We start from the raw sequence: 23,105 nt of genomic DNA on the forward strand, positions 1-23,105 counted from the left end.
AACAAGAAAACAAAAAACTCCATCAAACAATACGGTTGAATTCGACTCACTTGTTAATACTGTCCCGCAAATTGTTATTATATTGGTCCATCTAGCAGTTTTTGTATGAGTGTTAGCGTTATGCAGTGCCCGTGTGTGTAATTCTCAGCATGATGATAGTGGTAAGCAATTGGCCCAAGAGAAGTGGTATTGGTCTGGGGACAAAAAGAACAGAACAGATCTGAAAAAAACTATCAACAGATGTTGTAAATTCACTATGATATGTGGCATATGTGAGTAGTCGCTTGCTTGGTCAATTATTCACTGTTACAGTGTATGTTTATGCATTCTCTCTTTTTTACATTTTTAACCCCCATCACAATGGGTGCCTGGACCGATATTCCTATTCACATTGACCACATTGTGGGTTGGGTTTGGGGCGGTGGTGGAATATTTTGTGACACTAACCATGGTAGTAGTTAAACGAATTTTTGCTTTTTGTTGCTTTATAATTTTTAAAACAATTTTTTGCCCATTAATGCATAAATGTGACATATGTATGCGAATGATAATGCTCTCTATTACTCCCTATCTCTTTCACTCTCTTAAACCTCTGGGGTTATGCAGATATCAGTGTAAAGTATGCTCTACTTGGAATTTATGGTTATTTGGATGGGGACTATGAACAGGGGGGAAAAAAAGTTAAAAAACATAAATCTTAAAGAGAGCATCGAATTTGGTGCATATTTGAAGGGGTTTAAATTAAATACGATTTATGATGGGTAAAGCTGAAATATTGTGGGAATATCAACCACTTATGTATATATGGGAAGTGAATATCAAAAGTTATGATGGTAATGTCTAGAGCAAAGTTGGTGCAGGATTTTAATATCTATTTAATAAAAATAATAATAAAATTTCAATAAAATCTTCTGTTAATCCAACAAAGATAAATGGGTAGAAATAATAGAGCTGTCTTAGAAAAATTCTAGCTCGGGTTACTAATGTTATATAATTTGGCATTAGTGGATGAATGAAGGTTATGTTTGGTTGAAAAGAGGGTGCAGATATTAATCCAACCCATGCCACTATGGGCATACACCTAAGCCAGTAATCGGCTTGTTGTGCGCTCTAAAAACTATAAAGTAACCTCTAAAAAGAAAATTTTAAGTTAGGACTTCCGTGCTACTTACAAAATCCTTAATTGTTTTCAATACCACTCCCCTAAGTTGGTTCATGTCTGATATTGTGTCTCCACCTAAGTACCGGTATCTGTTGGACGCGAAAGCCGGGCAATGACAAAGGACATACTCCAACGTATCATCATCTTCCCCGCATGCCCTACATATACTATCACTTGCCGCACCGAGTTGACATAAGTGAGCTCGTAGTCCTATGTGTCCCGTTATGATACGAATAGCTATACTGTCCTCCTTCTTGCTCCTTTCAGTAATAGCCTTGTCTTCTCACGATCTGGATCCCCACATAAGATTTTCGCCGTCCTAACCGACCGTTTCGCTGTTCCACAATGTTGCATGAGCATTCGTCGCCCACACCCTTAACTCGGTCTGCGTCGACCCGAAAGGCTTCGGGTTAACCAAGATTATTGACGGCAGTCCTCTGGCCTTCACCGCCAAATCGTCTGCCCTTTCATTTTCGCTTACTCCGTTATGGCCCGGCACCCAGACGATGCGGATTTTCCCATTCTCAGAGAAGGCGTTAATCTCCTTCTTACACTGCAAGACTGTTCTTGACCTTACTGTCCTGGTTGTGGCAGTCCCTCAAGGCAATTTTACTGTCTGTAAAGATGTTCACACTCGACGTCCTCGCGTCAGCACCATACCACTACACGAATTCCGTGATCGCCCGGATCTCCGCCTGCAGGACCGTATTATGGTCAGGCAGTCTAAAACAGATCTCAGTCCCTGGGTTCTCAATGCAAACCCCCAGGTCCACTCTGTCCCCAAGCTTTGTTCCATCCGTGTAACATGATCTTCCAAATGGCAATACTCGGGTTCCGTCAATCCAAGACTGTGCCGATGGCAGCAGTGCCTAGCACTCGATTTCAGGGTTCACCTCAGGTATCCGATCGCAAACCTCTTCCCTCCCTTCCAGGTTTCCTAACGTCGCCTCGATTATACCGCGATGGTGTGAGCTGCTCCCATCCTCAATCCATTCTCCCATCGCCTTAAGTGTTATAGCCTTACACTTAATCTGTATGTCAATGGGTCGGATATCTAGAATAGTCTCCAGTGCCCTAGTGGGCGTGGTCCTCATTGCTCCGCCTATGCCAAGACAACATGTCTTCTGAACCTGTTGTATCGACCTTATGTTGCACTTTTTCTCCATACCAGTCCACCAAACTACTGAGGCGCAAGTAAGTATTGGTCTAATCACGCTCCTGTATGACAGTGGACTATCCTCGGATTCAGGCCCCATTTCGAGCCAACGGAGAAAGAGAAAATTTCTATAAGAAATCATGTCAATGAAAAATGAGTCCTAGAGGGAAATGGACCTAAATTCGTGAAAATCGAAAATCAATTTTAAATCGAAATTTTACTTAGAAAACTTAAAATGCCTGTATCTCCTTAACTATGCGTCCTGGAGGGATATGGGCATTAATTCGTGACTCCATCAAAAAATCTCCTAAACTATGCATACAAGCGGGAAATGGCTATATCTGTATCTTAATTCGTGACTCCTTTAAAAAATACAAAATTTTAACGAAAATCCGATATTCCTTTACTACGAGTCCTAGAGGGAAATGGACCTAAATTCGTGACTCCATCAAAAAATTCAAAATTTCATCGAAAATCGATTTTAAATCGAAATTTCACTTGGTAAACTTAAAATGGCAGTATCTCCTTAACTATGTGTTAATTCGTGACTTCTTCAAAAAATCTCCTAAACTACGCATACAAGCGGGAAATGGCTGTATCTGTATCTTAATTCGTGACTCCTTCAAAAAATTCAAAATTTTAATGAAAATCCGATATTTCTTTACTAAGCGTCCTCGAGGGAAATGGACCTTAATTCGGGACTCCATCAAAAAATTCAAAATTTTAATGAAAATCCATTTTAAAACAAAATTTTACTTGGAAAAATTAAAATTGCTGTATCTCCTAAACTATGCGTCCTAGAGGAAAATGGGCCTTAATTCTTGACTTCATCAAAAAATCGGAATTTCGGAATTTCATCGAAAATCCATTAAAAATCGATATTTCATTGGAAAACACCAACTCAGGATGGAGGTTTAAAATTAAGTCTTTCCGTTTGTAACACCTCGAAATATTGCTTTTCGACCCCATAAAGTATAAATATTCGTGATCGTCTTAATCGCGTAAATTTAACCATTTGAAATTTCCCACAGATATTTACTATCGATGTAGGTCGGTGGGGATTGCAAATGGGCCACATCGGTTCAGATTTTGTTATAAGTCCGATATAAACCGATCTCTCGATTTAACTGCTTGAGACTCTGGGATCTGCAATTTTTGTTCGATTTAGCTGAAATTTTGCAGATAGTGTTTTGCTATAACTTCCGACAACTGTGGCAAGTTCGGTTGAAATCGGTCTATTACCTGATATAGCTCCCATATAAACCGATATCCCTATTTGATTTCTTGAGCCTCCGGAAGCCTTAATTTTTGTCCGATATCGCTAAAATTTTGCAGGTAGTGTTCTGTTATGACTTTTAACAACTGTACCAAGTAAAGTCTAAATTGGTCTACAACCTGAGATAGCTACCATGTAAACCTCCCGATTTGAGTTCTTGAGCCTATCGAAGACGCAATTTTTGCCCGATATAGCTAAAATTTTGCACATAGTGTTTTCATATCCTGATATAGCTCCCATATAAACTGAATTTTTGAACCGCTAAATTTGGCTGAAAATTTGCATAGAGTGTTATGGTTTGACCATCAAGAATGGTGTAAAGTATGGTTCAAATCGGTTCATAACCAGATATATATCTCCCATATAAACTGATTTCGGATCTTGACCTCTTGAGGCGATAGAAGGCGGAATTATATTCCTATTTGGCTGAAATTTTGCACGACGTTTTTTGGTTTGACTTCCAGCAACTGTGTCAATTATAGTCCAAATGGGTTCATTACCTGATGTAGATCCCATATGAACCGATTTCGGATCTTGACTTCTTGAGCCACCAGAGGGCGCAATTATTAACCGATTTGGCTGAAATTTGATATGAAGTGTTTTGGTTTGACCATCAATAACAGCGCCAAATATGACCTAAATTGGTCCATAACCTAATATAGCTACCATATAAACCGATTTCCCCGATTTGATTTCTTGAGCCCCAGGAAGCCACAATTTTTATCCGATTGGGCTGAAATTTTTGCATATGATGTTGTGTTATGATTCAACAACAACTGTGCTAAGTAAGGTTCAAATCGGTCAATAACCGGATATATCTCCAATATAAGCCGATCTTCCGATTATGCTTCATGAGCCTCTAAGAGGAGCAATTCTGATCCGATTTGCCAGATCTTTGGCACAATGAATTCCACTTTGGTCTCCAACACTCAAACCTAGTATGTCTCAAATCGGTTTATAACTTGGTATAGCTGAAATAGCAGAGCAACTCTAATCCATTATCCTTTGTTTGTCTATAAAGAGATATCGGCCAAAGAGTTTGACATATGCGATCCATGGTGGATAGTATATATGATTCGGCCCGGCCGAACTAAGCACGTTTTTGCTTGTTTGCTATATGGTGGATATTAAGTATCACATGCTGCACCACGAACAATTTTTGAGAGTAATACTAATTGCAATTCTATTGAATATAAAATATAAGTCCTTTAGGAGATTGTCGCTTCACTGTGGTCATAATTATTTCAAAAGCATTTGAAGAGGAAGGCACAAATAATGAACTCGTCTTATTATATCTTAAACAGGAACTGCAGGATGCACCTTTGAACTAACAAATGTTTTTTGACACAACAATCATTTAATATTTAATAAGCTTATTAATGTCACAAGAACTAGCAGAAATATTTTAAGGCAATGCCGAAGCATGTATTTGCAAAAATGTTCCTAATTAAAATGGAGAAGTATGACCATATTTCAAAGTTTCCCATAGATTTCCTAAGATTACTATACCATATAGAGACCAACTTGAATTGCCTCTCACTGCCGGTGCCTATTCAACATTCACATTCACATTCAAGCAGCAGAATACATTTAAATCTGATTATAATTATTGTTATTATCCTATTCAATTGCAACTTTGCAGTTACATGCTGTTTTATAAATATAATATTGTTATGAGTTTATACGAATGTGACTACAATTATACTATTGCTGCTGCTGCCTGTGAATACAATGGCCCTTTAGAGTCATAGAACCTACAATTATCTACTCAATACAAATTGGGATTACTTAAAATCTTTTATAATTGAATCAATTTTCCTCAATCATAACAAATTGAGAATTGCATGTTGGCAGACAGACCATAAGTAACACAGAGTCCTTTTGCTAGATATTGCACAGGAGATGTAGTTTAATTTGATAAGTAATAACATATCAAAGGTAGATTTGAAGGCAATTATTAATAAGGAAATCTAATTAAAGTAAATTGCGTATTGGAAAGTGATATTCACCTGGAGAAATAAATGAATATTTTAGAGATAAATGAGAAAAAAAAAGAATTAATGTCTTTAATATTATGAATACATGTATTAGTTTTAACCAAAGAGCCTTTGATTAGAAAAGAGGGTTTTTGGCGCCTCTACGGTATCGTAAATGACTAAAGTATAAAAATAAAAATTGACTAAATTAGCTGATGAAAGTTTGATTTTCTTTTACTGCAAATTTCGGTTGCAAATACACAACGCAAATACGAACAAATGATGGAGCAAATGCCCGATTGAAAACTAAACACTCTCAATTGAATCCTATTGGAATACTTAGAACACTTGCATCTGCAACGTTGGTTGTTTATAATAAAACGAATACCAAATGAGTTGGACCCTCATGCGTATGAGTTATGTCATAAATATTTCACAATAAACATACGCACCCAAGTACGTAAAACAATTTTAATAAGACGCAGCACTTATACTCACCACAAGTAAAGGAAAGACGGACAAACGTTACGAAAGGAAAACACGGACAGACCCGGACGTACGGACATGGCTAAACCGAATCAGGAAGATTCGAATACCATAATAGTGGTTTAGATTTTTGCTATAATTTACTTCACTTTAAGGCGCCCCGCCAGCCGAGTTGGTCGCAGGCCAATGACAATGCGGGTGTCGTGGGTTCTATTCACACCAGAAGCCTTGGTCTGTCGCTACTGTGATATCACAATGGTCTAAAGGGACTGCCACGCTTACCTAATTTACTTCAATAGGATATGACTAGAGTCCGGCTTTTTATGCAAAATTGATAATTTTCCATTTCCACTTTGGAAAAGCGGTGGTGTTTTGTAACAAAACTAAATTTCATTAACATAAAATGACTTTCGAACTTCGATTCGGATATAAAAATGCAAATTTGCCCATGAACATTCCATTAAGAACAGGGGCAAACTTCTCACATATCAATGAGTACAGTCCGATTCAAGTTTAAGTTCAACGATAAGGGATCTCCTTTTTATAGCCTAGTCAGAATGGCATGCCGCAGTGTCACACCTCTTTTGAGAAGTTTTACGTGGCATAGTACCCCACAAATGTTGCCATCATTAGGAAGGGATAACAACAGCTGAAAATTTTATGAGGGTCTTGCCAGGATTCGAATCCAGGCTTTCAACATCATCAGCGGACATGCTAACAACCTCTGCGGTACGGTTACCTCCAGGTTTTCCCTACGATTTCGCATGTATGTATGCAAATAACCACCTCATTTGCCAAATAATACATGGCAAAATTTAAATTTTACATAAAAATCCAGACTCGAGCAATGACAGAACATTTTTCCCATTATCCGAACTTGGAACAGCGTTCCAGGCGCCTCCATCTTCTGCACTTCTTCTAAAATCTCTGACACCAAATTTTGAGATGTATCTCACCACTTGGTCTTCCATCTGACTTTGGGTCCTACCGCAGCGATAGCCATCAAAAAACTTTTTCGCTGGAGGTTTTTCATTCGTTCTCAAAACATGACTTAGCCCACGCAACCTTTTTATACCCTCCACCATAAGATGGGGGGTATACTAATTTCGTCATTCTGTTTGTAACTACCCGAAATATTCGTCTGAGACCCCATAAAGTATATATATTCTTGATCGTCGTGACATTTCATGTCGATCTAGCCATGTCCGTCCGTCTGTCCGTCCGTCCGTCCGTCCGTCCGTCCGTCCGTCCGTCCGTCCGTCTGTCTGTCGAAAGCACGCTAACTTCCGAAGGAGTAAAGCTAGCCGCTTGAAATTTTGCACAAATACTTCTTATTAGTGTAGGTCGGTTGGTATTGTAAATGGGCCATATCGGTCCATGTTTTGATATAGCTGCCATATAAACCGATCTTGGGTCTTGACTTCTTGAGCCTCTAGAGTGCGCAATTCTTATCCGATTGGAATGAAATTTTGCACGACGTGTTTTGTTATGATATCCAACAACTGTGCCAAGTATGGTTCAAATCGGTTCATAACCTGATATAGCTGCCATATAAACCGATCTTGGGTCTTGACTTCTTGAGCCTCTAGAGGGCGCAATTCTTATCCGATTGGAATGAAATTTTGCACGACGTGTTTTGTTATGATATCCAACAACTGTGCCAAGTATGGTTCAAATCGGTCCATAACCTGATATAGCTGCCATATAAACCGATCTTGGGTCTTGACTTCTTGAGCCTCTAGAGGGCACAATTCTTATCCGATTTGAATGAATTTTTGCACGAAGTATTTCGTTATGATATCCAACAACTGTGCCGAGTATGGTTGAAATCGGTCCATAACCTGATATAGATGTCATATAAACAGATCTGGGGATTTGACTTCTTGAGCTTCTAGAGGGCGCAATTCCTATCCGATTTGGCTGAAATTTTGCATGACGTATTTTATTTTTACATTTTTACAACTGTGTCAAATAAGGTTCAAATCGGTTCATAACCTGATATAGCTGCCATATAAACCGATCTGGGATCTTGACTTCTTGACCCCTAGAGGTCGCAATTATTATCCGATATGCCTGAAATTTTGTACGATGAATCCTCTTATGACCATCAACAAACGTGTTTATTATGGTCTGAATCGGTCTATAGCCCGATACAGATCCCATATAAACCGTTCTCTCTATTTTACTTCGTGAGCCCCAATGGGCGCAATTCTTATACGAATTGGCTGAAATTTTACACAGGTCTCCAACATATAATTTAATTGTGGTCCGAACCGGACCATATCTTGATATCGTTTTAATAGCAGAGCAACTCTTTTCTTATATCCTTTTTTGCCTAAGAAGAGATGCCGGGAAAAGAACTCGACAAATGCGATCCATGGTGGAGGGTATATAAGATTCGGCCCGGCCGAACTTAGCACGCTTTTACTTGTTTTTTATATGTTTGACTATAGACTATAGGTCGAGGTAGATAAAGTTGCTGACTCCCTCAAAGTTGTGGTTCTCAACTCTCTCCATTTTCTTTATATGCTAAGGTGTATAAAACATTGCGGGAATTGATACCAACCATTTTGTCTTGTCTCCATTTACTGCCAGACCCATTTTCACTGATTCCCTTTCGATTCTTTCAAAGTCCGCAATTGTTTCTTCCGTTGACCGACGCATAACATCGATGTCGGCGTCATAGGCAAGTAACATATGTTCTCTTGTAAGTAGTTTACCATGCCTATTCACACGCGCTTCTTGTATAATCTTCTCCAGCAGGATATTAATAAGTTCACACAATAGGCTATCTCCCTGTCTGAAACCCCGTTTGGTATTGAACGGTTGCGAGAGATTCTTTAATTTTTTCAAGTTAAGCCAGAAGATATCACAACGCCAACCATAGCATGACGCGTTTCGATTCTTGCTGGAAATTTCATCAAAAACTTTTAGGTGTGAAGGCTTCCAGGGAAGTACGTTGTTGATATATGTAAGTACCACACTAACCACTCTCGATACCCTGCTGCCAGCCAGCTGTTCTTTTCCCAATGTATTTGTTTGGATGTTTAGTGAACGTTAGACAACGGCAGCGACCCTTGCGGTTGCTTCAAGTGTCCAGGTTCGAATCCCGGCAGGGCTATGCCGATTTTTTTCTTCTAGTTTTTTTGCCTGTTAAAGTGAAGAACATTATTTTCCTCTTTTATCTCTCTCTCGAGACGACCTTAACGATCGAAGAATTTCGCAATGGAAGAGTAGAGCCAGAAGATATCACACGCCAACGATAGTATGTCGTTTTTCCAATCTTGGTAGAAATCTCGTCTCATTCTTTCCTATTCATATTGGGAAACGTGCAACGTGCATCAGCAAACGTCCTCCTAAAAAGTCGTACCAGTCTTGCAGGGATGGCATAGCTTGAAATACCTTTGGACCTATAGGACTGTCAAAAGCGGCTTTGTAGTCAACCAAGAGATGTCTAGAATTGACCTATTATTCTAGGGTCTTTTCGAGGATTTGGATTTCCAGGTTTAAAGCCGTATTGATACGATCCATTTATTTCATTGACTTTAGGTGTTTATCTTTCACGCTGTTCACACGAGACTATCTTGTATGCGATGGGGAGGAGATTTATTTCTCTGTAGTTGGCACTTTCCGTCTTGTTTCCTTTCTTGTGTACGGGACATAGTATGCTGAGGAGCCAATCACTGAGCATGCGTTTTTCGCGTAGACGAGCTGTTGCATATGCCTTCTCAGCGTGTCACTTATAGTCGTAAGTAGTTCAGCAGGGAACCCATCGGCTCCAGCTGCCTTGTTGTTATTTAGTCGGGCCACTGCTTCTTGAGCCTCATTCTGACTAGAAGTTACACATTCTATTATATGATCAGGAATTGGTTCTGCCTTATTTCCAAATCCCAAGAACACTATCTGCATCAGTTAGAAGATTAACTTATTTGTCGCTGTAATAGGATGTCCCTGCATCAAAGCCATCGGTTTGATGTTTGATTCTTTGGTAGAATTTCCGGACTTAATTCTGACTCCTGAGCATCTCAATTCGCTCCCACTCATATCTTTCCATTTCCATTTTATACCATCCACCAAAGGATGGGAGTGTACTCACACATTAAAATATTTATCTGAAACCCAACAACATAGTCTTGATCGTCTAGACATTCTAAGTCGTTGGCCCTGTCTGTTTGCCCATGAGCATTCCATTAAGGAACAGAGGCAAACTTCTCACATATCAATGAGTGCTGTCCGATCCAAGTTTTAAGCTTAATGATAAGGGACTCCCTTCCTATAGCCGAGTCCGAACGGCGTGCCGCGGTGCGACACTTCTTGTTTGATGTTCTAGCTAGGATTCGAACCTTGGCTATCAACCTCCAGTATGTGAGTGTACTGCACCTTCTCTGCAAACACGCACAATACATGTGCAGATCCGCAAATTATGGTCCTTTTTCGCTTGTGTGGGTCGTACTCTACTAACGTTGGAGTTCGTTTTTGTACCCACCACCATAGGATGGCGGGGGGTATACTGACTCGAAATATTGAACTGCGTCCCCATAAAATATACAAAGGGCAATTTTTTAAGAGCTATAGGAAAGTTTTTCAGAAAAAAAAACAGCATAAAATTCAGAAAATATATGAAATCTTTATATGAATCGACAGAACGGTCCAGAAGATTGAAGATTGTTTCATGCAAGTGTTGACCGTGACTACGCCTCAAATGGTCCATCAGCTTAGTCCAATTTTGGCATACTCTTTCCAACATTTCTGTCAGTAGCTCACGAATAAATTCTCCAATATTGTCTTCCAATGCGTCAATTGAAGCAGGCTTGTCTGTATGGACATGAGCTTTAACATAGCCCCACAAAAATAGTCTAAAGGCTTTAAATCACACGATCTAGGCGGCCAACTGAACGGTCCTGAACGTGAAATAAAATGTTCACCAAACTCGCCTCTCAATAAGTCCATTGTTACGCATGCTGTGTGGCATGTGGCACCGTCTTGTTGAAACCACATGTCATGCAAATCAAGCTCTTGCCATTTGGGCAAAGAAAAAATTCCAGTTACCTTACGATTCGCTTCATCTTTGAAGAAGTACGGTCCAATGATGCCACCAGCCCATAAACCACACCAAACTCTGACTTTTTCTGGATGCTCTTACAATGTTTCTGACTGCTCTTCACTCCAAAATCGACAATTCTGCTTATTATAATTCGTATTGCTCAAATCGGACTATAACCTGATATAGCTCCCATATAACCTATAACCGGAACTCCCGATTTGACATCTTGAGCCCTTGGAAGCCGCAAATTTTATCTGATTCGACTCGCCTCCAGTCGCCCCTAACCTGGAAACAGAAACTGATGTTGACCATTGGTTATTTGAAGGTGCTAATAACTTGCCTTGTCATTATTTGTATCATGGGCACACAGTATTTAAGTAAGAATCAGTGCCACCTGACCTCTCACTGAGAGTCTCCTCCTCCTCAACACCATCTGTAAATATTCCAAGAAAATCGGTTCAACCATTTTTGAGTCTAAATGAAACATTCACAACTCGTTTTAGATTGCTCATTTAAAATAAAAAATGCAATTTCTTGCATTTGAATCCTTCTGCACCTTTTTAAGGCATTTTTGTAGCTAAAAAAAATTAAAAAAATTGAAAAAGTTGAGCATGCTTTAAGGCGTAGGTGTTTGAATAAATATGTGTGGGGTACTTTAAGGCATTAAGTAACATTAAATGGTCATTTGTCTTGGTTTTAAACATTATTTATGGCCTTTTAAATGATTAATACCATTTTTCGATATCGATATAGTTTATTTGAGCAGCAAGTCAAATAAAAATTCTCTTTTCTACCTCCGCTCCTATAGATGGTACATGCCATAGTTAGTTGATATGAATGGTTTGGTGTTTTTGTTTCGGTAATAGACACATTCTGGCAAGGAACAAATCAGACGCATAAAGCCATAGCAATTCATGTTTCATATCGTATGCTGTGCACTGAACACATGTTACATTTCACTTGATCTGGATGCAAACTTGTACTGTTCAATTGCTTAAAAACCCTAGGAGGAGAGTGGGTGAGAGAGTTCAACTCCTCCTTATATGGGATATGGGTTGAAGGCAGACATTACATTGTGATAAAGCCAACATTCGTATGCCAAACACGTTTCCCAATTGGCTTTCTACACTATTTCATTCACCATGGTCTTTTCTAGGATGTTATCATGGGATAGCAAAAATAAACGAGAAAGTCTATCGAAGTCTAGCTGGTCATAAATGCTAGTCAAAGGACTTTGAAAGCCAAATATTTGAAACGATTCTTTGCAATCATGTGGACAACATTTGGTTGAGATACAACAAACATGCCTGGAATAACCTATTTTTTTGGCTTTCTGCTCGTTTTTTTTTTTTTTTGGAATGGATGTTATATGTTTTAGCAGCCATAAAATGTATATGTGGTAGGTGAGAGTCACAAGGTAGGCCTGCTATGAGCTGAAGAATATCCACCATTTGGTCATTTGCCCATTTGGTGATAAATGATGAGGATTTGTTGACCCGAAATTCAATTGAATATGACAAATATTGGCCAGACTAGGAAGGAGATCAAATAAAATTCAGTTTGTTTTAGCTTTTTTTGTTTTTGATACCAAGCAAACAATAAATCATGCCAGATTTTCAATTTAAAGTTTAATCTTACACAAACTCAGAGAGAAACTACTAATGAACAAACGGCCGGGTAAGTCCTTAAGGCGGCAAACAATTTTTGGCAGCAATGTCATATGCTTTGCTAATTGATAAACCCCTCTTACAAATTAGATACCCAGAAATCATGCCCTTATAAAGCCTCCAAGTAGGAAAGGATAGAGGATTTCATGAACAAATCTCAAATGCTCCAAATCATTGGTTCACTTGCCATTTGCTACATCCGTTATGTGATTGTAGGATAGATTTTCGCGATATTCCCCCATGGCAACGGTCCATGATCATTTAATGCACTACGATGGGGGGAGGGGAAACATTTTTCATCATATGTGTGCGTGTTTGTATGTGTGTGCGTTGCCCCAACCAAGTCAAAAGTTAAATTTGAGTACGTGACACTAAAACACAAGGGATTCACATAAAAGACCATATCCTGTGGTCTCAAATGCAAGCATGAACTGCTGCGTTCGTGCGTGATTGCATTTTGTTCCTTTCGATGGGATAACAACTGTTGCTAAACTGCAATGGGCAACATGCGAAAAATTATCATTGTGTCATGAAACTTGGCTAGATAAAGCCAATATGGCTTAAATGGAAATTCACTAAAATCATGCTTAAATCTTTGGCTCCAAGAGTGAGGTGTAATTGATTCCACAAAAAAATTTAACAATTTTATGTCAATTACATAAAAATGAAAATGTTGTGCTTTGTTTGTTTGTTTCGAATAGACTGAAAAACGGCTGGACAGATTTTCAAGAAATTTCATGGTTGAGCTTAGCCCCTTTGGTAAAAATAGGCTACTTCATTGTGTGATACCGGCGAGGGGGGCGAACCATCCTCCTAACTACATTTTTCAGAAACGCTAGATTTCGCAACCGAAAAACACAAAATGTATAAAAAACCTTGGGATCAAATAATCGAGGGGGACGCCCTACCCCAGAACCCATGCAAACGGACATGTTTACCGATTGGGACGATATGGATATCAAATGAAAGGTATTTAAGAGAGTACGAACTTGATATAATAATTCTACCTCATGTGCATGGGCCATGGGGACTCCCAAAAAACGCAAAAAAATGACATGTTTACCGACTGGAGCAATATGGGTATCAAATGAAAGGTAACAAGTAAAAAGGCGTAAAGTTCGGCCGGGCCGAACTTTGGCTACCCACCACCTCGGGTATATATGTAAAAAAAACTTTTTCGTCATTATCAGGTGACAAATGCAAAATGAATGCCCCCATAGCAGCTTTATCGAAATATGGTCCGATTTGGACGAAATTCGGCAAGGACATTCTTCTCATTGTCTAATAAGTTTAAGTCATTGTTCAATTTTGTAGAACAAAATATTGGTCTTATGGTAGCCATATCCAAAAATAGACCGATCTGAACTATATATGACACGAATGTCGAAAGGCCTAACATTAGTCACTGTGCCAAATTTCAGTGAAATTGGATTATAAATGTGTCTTTTATGGGGCCAATACATTAAATCGAGAGAGCAGTTTATATGGCAACTATATCCTAATCTGAACCGATCTTGGACAAATTGAAGAAGGATATCTAAGCGCCTAACACAACTCACTGTCCCAAATTTCGACGAAATCCGACAATAAATGAGCCTTTTATGGCCCAAAAAACCTCAAATCGAGAGATCGGTCTATATGGCAGCTATATCCAAATCTGAACCGATCTGCGCCATACTGAAGACAGATGTAGAGAGGCCTACCACAACTCACCGTCCCAAATTTCGGCCACATCGGACAATAAATGCGCCTTTTATGGGCCCAAAACATTAAATCGAGATATCGGTCTATATGGCAGCTATATGCAAATCTGAACCGATCTGGGCCAAGTTGCAGAAAAATGTCGATGAGCCTAACGCAAAGCACCGTCCCAAATTTCGGCGACATCGGACAATAAATGCGCTTCTTAGGGGCTCTAAACCTTAAATCGAGAGATCGGTCTATATGGCAGCTATATCCAAATCTGAACCGATCTGGGTCAAATTGAAGAAGAATGTCAAAGACCCAAATACAACTCACTGTCCCAAATTTCGGCGACATCGGACAATAAATGCGCCTTTTGAGGGCTCTAAACCTTAAATCGAGAGATCGGTCTATATGGCAGCTATATCCAAATCTGAACCGATCTGGGCCAAATTGAAGAAGAATGTCGAACGCCCTAATTCAACTTACTGTCCCAAAGCCTTTTATGGGCCCAAAGCCTTAAATCGAGATATCGGTCAATATGGTATCTATATCCAAATCTGAACCGATCTGGACCAAATTGAAGAAGGTTGTCGAAGGGTCTAACACAACTCACTGTCCCGAGTTTTGGCAAAATAGGATAAAAATGTGGCTTTTATGGGACAATGACCCTAAATCGGCGGATCGTTCTATATCAAGATATAGTCGAACTTAACCAGCTTATGGACAAAAAATAAAAATCTGTGCAAAGTTTCAGCTCAATTTCTCTATTTTGAAAGACTGTAGCGGGATTTCAACAGACAGATGGACAGACGGACGGACGGACATGGCTAGATCGTCTTAGATTTTTACGCTGATCAAGAATATATATACTTTATAGGGTCGGAAATGAATATTTCGATGTGTTGCAAACGGAATGACAAAATTAGTATAACCCAATCCTATGGTGGGGGGGTATAAAATGACACTTTTTTACCTGACTTCACTGAAAATTGGCACAGTAAGTTGCGTTAGATCCAGTAAGGTTATGATGGGACCATATTTGGTTATAGATGCCATAATCGTATAGAAAGATCCAGATTGGAGTCTTGGAAACTTGGAAAGCGATTTCATTGAAATCGGGAACAGTGAGTGAGCTAAATTGGACCTCTCGACATTTGTTCCGAATATGGATAAGTGGTATCAAAAGTTCGTCCCGGCCGAACTTTACTAGTTAATTTCTCAACTTTTGTGTTTTTACCTGTTAATTTCTTAAGGGCAATCAATGGCCCTTTATTTTCAATGGTCAAGTTCCACCACCATTACAGCCATAAGAAATTTTTAATTGTTCGAGTAATATGTAAGTTGAAATGCAAGCATCACCATGGCTTTTACATACAACATATGTGTGTGCGTGTGTGTGTGTGTGCATGTATCAATCTCCCAGGTAACTACCAAATTTTATTATGACCTTCTTTTAATAATCGGATCGGTACTGGCGCTTATAAGAAAAGTCTACACACATGCACAGCTACTCACACGCACCAATCAGTGTCGGATAAATAGGCTACGGAATGATATGACAAATGAAAATATAGGTTAGGCTAAAAGAGGGTGCAGATATTAATCCAGCCCATGCCACTATGGACATACACCTAAGCCAGTAATCGGCTTGTTGTGCGCTCTAAAAAATACAAAGCAACCTCTAAAAAGATCATTTTAAGATAGGAATTCCGTGCTACTTACAAAATCCTTAATTGTTTTCAATACCACTCCCTTAAGTTGGTTCATGTCTGATATTGTGTCTCCACCTAAGTACCGGTATCTGTTGGACGCGAAAGCCGGGCAATGACAAAGGAAATGCTTCATCGTCTCATCATCTTCCCCGCATGCCCTACACATGCTATCACTTGCCGCACCGATTTTATATAAGTGAGCTCGTAGTCCTATGTGTCCCGTATGATACCAATAGCTATACTGACCTCCTTCTTGCTTCCTTTCAGTAATAGCCTCGTCTTCTCACGATCTGTTCTGGGTTACCTGTTCTGGGTGCCGGGTCACAAAGATATCACAAGGAATTGTCAAGCGGACGAGCCTGCTAGTCTAGGAACTACTTTACACATTCTGGGGAACTGGAATCTGTGTGTATGCCTCTGGCCACATGTAAGCTAAGTTTTCAGGATCAGGCTCCCCATAGGATTTTGGCCATCCTACCGACCGTTTCGCTGTTCCACAATGTTGCATGCGCATTCGTCGCCCACTCCCTTAACTCGGACTGCGTCGACCCGAAAGGTTTCGGGTTAACCAAGTTTATGACGGCAGTCCTCCGGCCTTCACCGCCAAATGGTCTGCCCTTTTATTCCCCCTTACTCCTTTATGGCCCTGCACCCAAACGATGCAAATCTTACCATCTTTAGAGAAGGCGTTAATCTCCTTCTTAAACTGCAAGACTGTTCGTGACCTTACCGCCTGGTTGTTATTGCCCTTAAGTCAATTTTGCGAATGCAAATTTTGCCCATGAACATTCCACTAAGGAATAGGGCAAACTTCCTACATATCAACGAGTTCAATCCGATTCAAGTTTAGGCTAAATGATAAGGGACCTCCTTTTTATAGCCGAGTCCGAACGGAGTGCCACAGTGCAACACCTCTTTGGAGAAAAGTTTTAGATGGCATTTTTTTACATTTTTTTTTCTGATGGTCTCGCCAGGATTCGAACCCAGGCATTCAGCGTCATGCTAACCTCTGGGCTACGGTGACCTACTATAGCAATTTTACTGTCGGTTAAGATGTTCACACTCGACGTCCTCGCATTAGGATCACACCACTTCACGCATTCCGTGATCGCCCGGATCTCCGCCTGCAGGACTGTATAATGGTCAGGCAGTCTAAAACAGTAATGTAAACCTCCAGGCCCACTCTGTCCTCTAGCTTTGATCCATCCGTGTAACATGACCTTCCAGATGGCAATACTAAGGTTCCATCAATCCAAGACTGTGGCGATGGCAGCAGTGCCTCGCACTCGACTTCAAGGATCATCTCAGGTATCCGATCGGAAACCTCTTTCCCTCCTTCCAGGTTTCCAATCGTCGCCTCGATTATACTGCGATGATATGAGCTGCTCCCATCCTCAATCCATTCTCCCTTCGCCTTAAGAGTATATAAGGGTATGCTATACTGACCTCGTAATAGCCTCGTATTTTCACGATCCGGATCTCCACATTGGATTTTCACCGTCCGGTGGACCGTTTTGCTGTTCCACAGTGTTTTTCGACCACGCCCTTAACTCGGACTGCGTCGACCCGAAAAGCTTCGGGTTAATCAAGTTTATTGATGGCAGTCCTCTGGTCTTCACTGACAATTCGTTTGTTTTTTTGAACCCCCATGGATATAGTGCCATCCTCAGAGAAAGCGTTAATCTCCCTTTCACACCGGATGAGTAGTTGTGACCTTACCGTACTGTTTTTTTATTGGCCTGATGACCAGTTTACTGTCCGTAAAGATCCGTACAGATCTCAGTCCCTGGGTACTCAATGTAGACCCACAGGCCCACTCTGTCCTCTAGCTTTGATTCATCTGTGTAGCATGACCATCCAGATGTCAATACCAGGTTTCCGTCAATGCAAGACTGTGCCGCTGGCAGCAGTGTCTCGCTCTCGGCCACAATTTTCGCCTCAGGTATCCAATTAGAAACCTCTTCCATTACTTCCAGGTTTCCTATCATTGCCTCTATTATACGGCGTTGGTATGACCTGATGCTATCCTCTATCCATCATTCCATCTTCTAAAGTCTCATAGCCGCAGTGGCAGCCTCACACTTCATCTGTATGTCAATGGGTCGGATTTCTAGAATATTCTCCAGTGCCCTAGTGGGCGTGGTCCTCATCGCTCCACCTATGCCAAGACAAGATGTTCTCTGGACCTGTTGTATGGTCCTTATGTTGCACTTTTCCCCATAGCAGTACACCAAACTACTGAGGTGTAAGTATGTATTGGTCTAATCACGCTCCTGTAGAGCCAGTGGACTATCCTAGGATTCAGGACCCATTTCGAGGCCAACGGCCCGTCTACATCTGTGAACCTTCTCAGTACGCTCCTGAATGTAACACTTTCGATTCAGTTTCCTGTCCAAGAAAACTAAAAATATAGCAAAAATTCTTTTTTATAACCTCCATTCCAGGATAGAGGGTATACTAACTTCGTCATAAAGTTCATTTCTCCTTAAAATTTGACCTTTGACCTTTAAAGCGCAAGCATTTCTGTTAGGCACAAAGATTTAGCGATAACATCCCATAGATATTACAATTTCTTCTCTAGCATATACATAGAGTGCAAAAATATTTCAGATTTGGCTGAAGTTTTGCATTTTTAGTTCAACTATAGTCTTCAACAAATACGTCAAGTATATTCGACATCGATTGCAACCAGACATATTATCCATTGGGCTCCCCGGAAGCCGAGTTGGTAGCGTGATTGGATTACCAGTGCAGGGGTCGTGGGTTCGATTCCCGCCAGAAGACTGGGTCTGTCGCTACTGTTGTATCACAATGGACTTAAAATTGTCTAAGGAGTCTGTAAAGGACTGCCACTCTTACCTAACCTATTATCCATTAAGACTTTCTTGGATATTAAGGACGTACATTTCTTCTTCGAATGTTATCTACTGAGTTCTGAACTTCAACTATCACATTTAGCATTTTTCTGATAGAAGGAAGTGATTCTGAAATTCTGAGAACTTTTCGTCCAATCTCTCTTTTACTTGTTTTTCTTAACTCTTTTACTTGTTTTTCTCCAGTTTTCATTCATAAGTTTAAGCCAATAAAATCATTTTTCCATATTTTGCCTAAAATTCCTCCGCCTACTCATGAAACTTCCGTTTGCCCAACTGTGCATTGTAGGTACCATAGGTAGATCGTAGAGTAGAGCACTTTACACACAATTGCCGATGTCATGGTGACCCATAAATCCTTGTTGCCACTGTTGCTTTTGGCTATGTAAGTGGAAAATTTAAGTTTTATTATATCAGCTGGCCTATAGACCGAGTCAACAGACATGTGAGCTTTTCATTCTCGAATGACTCCTCCTGGCCGAATAGATATAACAACAACAATGCAGGATTTTATGACCACGAACTCTAGGTAAACCGACATCACACGGCCACAAAGAATCTATGCAAGTTTTACGACAATGAGTCAAACTGTAGATCTGTAACTGGGATGTGAAAACTTATGTGCAGACAATTGTGTTTGAAGCGTTGAGAGTGATTGTGAGTTAAGCCGAAAATGTAAAACAAAGAAATTTTTGCATAAATTTTAAACATAAAGCACAACATTTTCAAACACAATTTAAGGGAATATTTTCTTAAATGCTAGAGAATTTTACTTTGAAGTTTCTTATCTTAATTGAGATTTTTTCAGTTTTCTATATAATTGGTTTTTCCTCTCACTAGTAGTATATTCTTCTGTTGGTATTTCTCTATGTTGTAGTACTCTACGAATGTTTATTTGTATCTATCTGACCGAATATCCTCCAAATATTGTATCATAAAAATACATTAATCCTGATTAAATACCACTAAAAAAACAAGAAAACAAGAATTTTTGTAATGTAATGTAATACACTCGTATATGCAATAAAGTACTGATGATTTGTTGGAAAATGTCACAAGAAGTAAAATTAAACGATAAAAGTCAAAGATTTATTTAATGTCAGCACTTTCTCTGAACATCGCTACACTAGGTTTAAAATAGCACGGCCAGCGCCGAATTTGATAAGCTTCCAAAATAAGTTGAAAACCAACTGGCAAAATTCGGAAGGCTACTCAGAGGAAGACTTGGGCAAGATAATTTAGATTGTCCAAGCATAGAAGACATTGATGAAAATGTCAACAAGAAAAACCCTATATAACCGGGGAGATTCGCAATATTGGGAAAGAGGTCCGCAGACTTTTTAACAGAGCACTTCGTAAAAGAGCGGAAGTTTATTGGGATGTGTATTACACACGGCTCAAGGAATACAATAATATTACTAGAGCTGCAAAACGTGTCTCCTGATAGCTTTTCTGCGAACAGCTCGATTAATGACTCCGCCAAGATAAAAACTTTCTCTCAAAAACCCATGTCCAAACTGAAACTGAAGTAGACGACATGGGTGTGAGAGCAGAGACAAGGGAGGACATGTTGAGGCTTTTTGACGAAAACCCATTTTCCAAAGGATACGAAGGGACTCACGGAGACGCCGGAATCTTAAAATAATGACGTTGATCGAAGGTTTATAAATACGGAATTTATGGTGAAGGAATTCTTGAGGAACTTCAAACCATTTAAGTCACCCGGACCTGATGGAATATTTCCGGTGTTACTTCAAAAAGAGGCAGACTATATGACACCCCACCTGGCCAATATTTTCACAGCGTACCTAGGACTTGCATATACGAAAGCCTGGCAGTAGTGTTTAAACCCAAGCCCGGCAAGGCAAGTAATACGACACCAAAGCTCTACAGACCCATAAGCCTTACGTCCTTTCCACTCAAAACCATGGATCGTATTGTGGACACCATGATAAAGACTAGGACATCCAGCGAACTGCTCAAATACAAACACCATGCCTATGTCAAGGGAAGGTCGGTGGAGACTGCCCTGCGCAAGGTTGTGCATAAAATAGAAGAATCATACTATGCCAAAAGGTACACCCTTTTAAAAATGTGCTGGCCAACACACTGATTCAATCCTGTGACCAGTACCGGGTGGACCCGGTCCTTAGAGACTGGATAAACCATATGCTAAGGAACAGGTGTGTGTAAATTGTGAGTCCCTTGGCATAAATACAAAGGAGAAAGTGGCACAAGGCACGCCACAGAGAGGCTTCTGCTACGCAGACGACGTTATAAAACTTGTAAGGGGTAAGGATCCGAACGAGCTATGCAAAAGAGCCGAAAGGGTCTTGCATATGGCATATGACTGGGCTAGACCCAGAGGTCTCAATGTTAACCTAAAGAAGACAGAAATATGTCTGTTCACGAGGAAGACGAAGGTGGGTCAATTTAACGCACCACGTTTTCCTCAATAAGACGATTTCGATATCTGACAAGGCCAAATACTTAAGTGTGATCTTGGACAGGAAACTGAATTGGAAGTGTCACATTCAGCAGAGTACAGAGAAGGCTCACACATGTTAGGCACTAGGCTCGAAATGGGGCCTAAATCCGAGGATAGTCCACTGGCTCTACAGGAGCGTGATTAGAGCAATACTTACTTACGCCTCATTAGTTTGGTGGACCGCTATGGAGAAAAAGTGCAACATATGGACCATACAACAGGTTCAGAGAACATGTTGTCTTGACATTGGAGGAGCGATGAGGACCACGCCCACTAGGGCACTGGAGACTATTCTAGATATCCGACCCATTGACATACAAATTAAGTGTGAGGCAACCACTTCGGCTATGAGACTTTATGCGATAGGAGAATGGATTGAGGATGGAAGCAGCTCATACCATCGCGGTATAATCGAGGTGGACTGCTATGGAGAAAAGTACAACATATGGACCATACAACAGGTTCGGAGAACATGTTGCCTTGACATTGGAGGAGCGATGAGAACCACGCCCACTAGGGCACTGGAGACTATTCTAGAAATCCGAACAATTGACAGATTAAGTGAGATCCAGCCACTGCGGCTATGAGATTTAAGACGATGGGAGAATAGATTGAGGATGGAAGCCGCTCATACCATCGCGGTATAATCGAGGCGACAATTGGAAACCTGGAAGGAAAGGAAGAGGTTTCCGATCGGATACCTGAGATGAACCTTGAAGTCGAGTGCGAGGTACTGCTGCCATCGCACAGTCTTTGATTGACGGAACCCTAGTACTTCCATCATGTTACACGGATGGATCAAATCTAGAGGACAGAGTGGGCCTGGGGGTCTACATTGAGGACGCAGCAACTGAGATCTGTTTTAGACTGCCTAACCATAATTCGGTCCTGCAGGCGGAGATTCAGGCGATCACGGAATGCGTGAGGTGGTGTGGTGCTAACGCGAGGACTTCGAGTGTAAACATCTTTACCGACAGTAAAATTGTCATAAGGGCAATAATAACCAGGACGGTAAGGTCACAAACAGTCTTGCAGTGTAAGAAGTAGATAATCGCCTTCTCTGAGGATGGCAAAATCCGCATCGTTTGGGTGCCGGGAAGGGCAGACGATTTGACGATGAAGGCCACAGGACTGCCGTCAATAAACTTGATTAACCCGAAACCTTTCGGGTCGACGCAGTTCATTCTACTCTCAAACACCTTTCGTTTGAATCTCATATCGGCCCGTTCGGAGTAAATGTCCGTTTGGGGTGCATTGGCCCATTTGGGACTTGACCCCATTTTTATATAAGAACGTATTTTACTTCCAATCACCTCTCATATGATACCCATACTTTGGGCGGTTTTTGGGGGTGGAGCGGGCCCCAGAAACTTGAAATCAAATTGTTATAGTCAAATTGTTATAGTCTACTCTTAAATGCCTTTCATTTGATACCCATATTGTCCCAATCGGTAAACCCAGATAAAGGGTCTGAAGACCAAAAAAAACTTTTTTTTTTAACAGTGGGTTAATTTGAAACAGTGGGTAAATTTAAGCCTCCCGAAATCGGACCTCGATATAGTTAAGATCGGACTATATT

General features: G+C 40.4%; 1 protein-coding gene across 1 annotated transcript in view; it reads left to right on the top strand.

Moving 5' to 3' along the window:
* LOC106081113 (uncharacterized) overlaps positions 1 to 23,105 on the top strand; it is a 285,863-nt gene that overhangs the window by 77,436 nt on the left and 185,322 nt on the right. The window lies entirely within an intron of this gene.

Source organism: Stomoxys calcitrans, chromosome 3, assembly GCF_963082655.1.
Source record: "Stomoxys calcitrans chromosome 3, idStoCalc2.1, whole genome shotgun sequence".
Classification (NCBI taxonomy): domain Eukaryota; kingdom Metazoa; phylum Arthropoda; class Insecta; order Diptera; family Muscidae; genus Stomoxys; species Stomoxys calcitrans.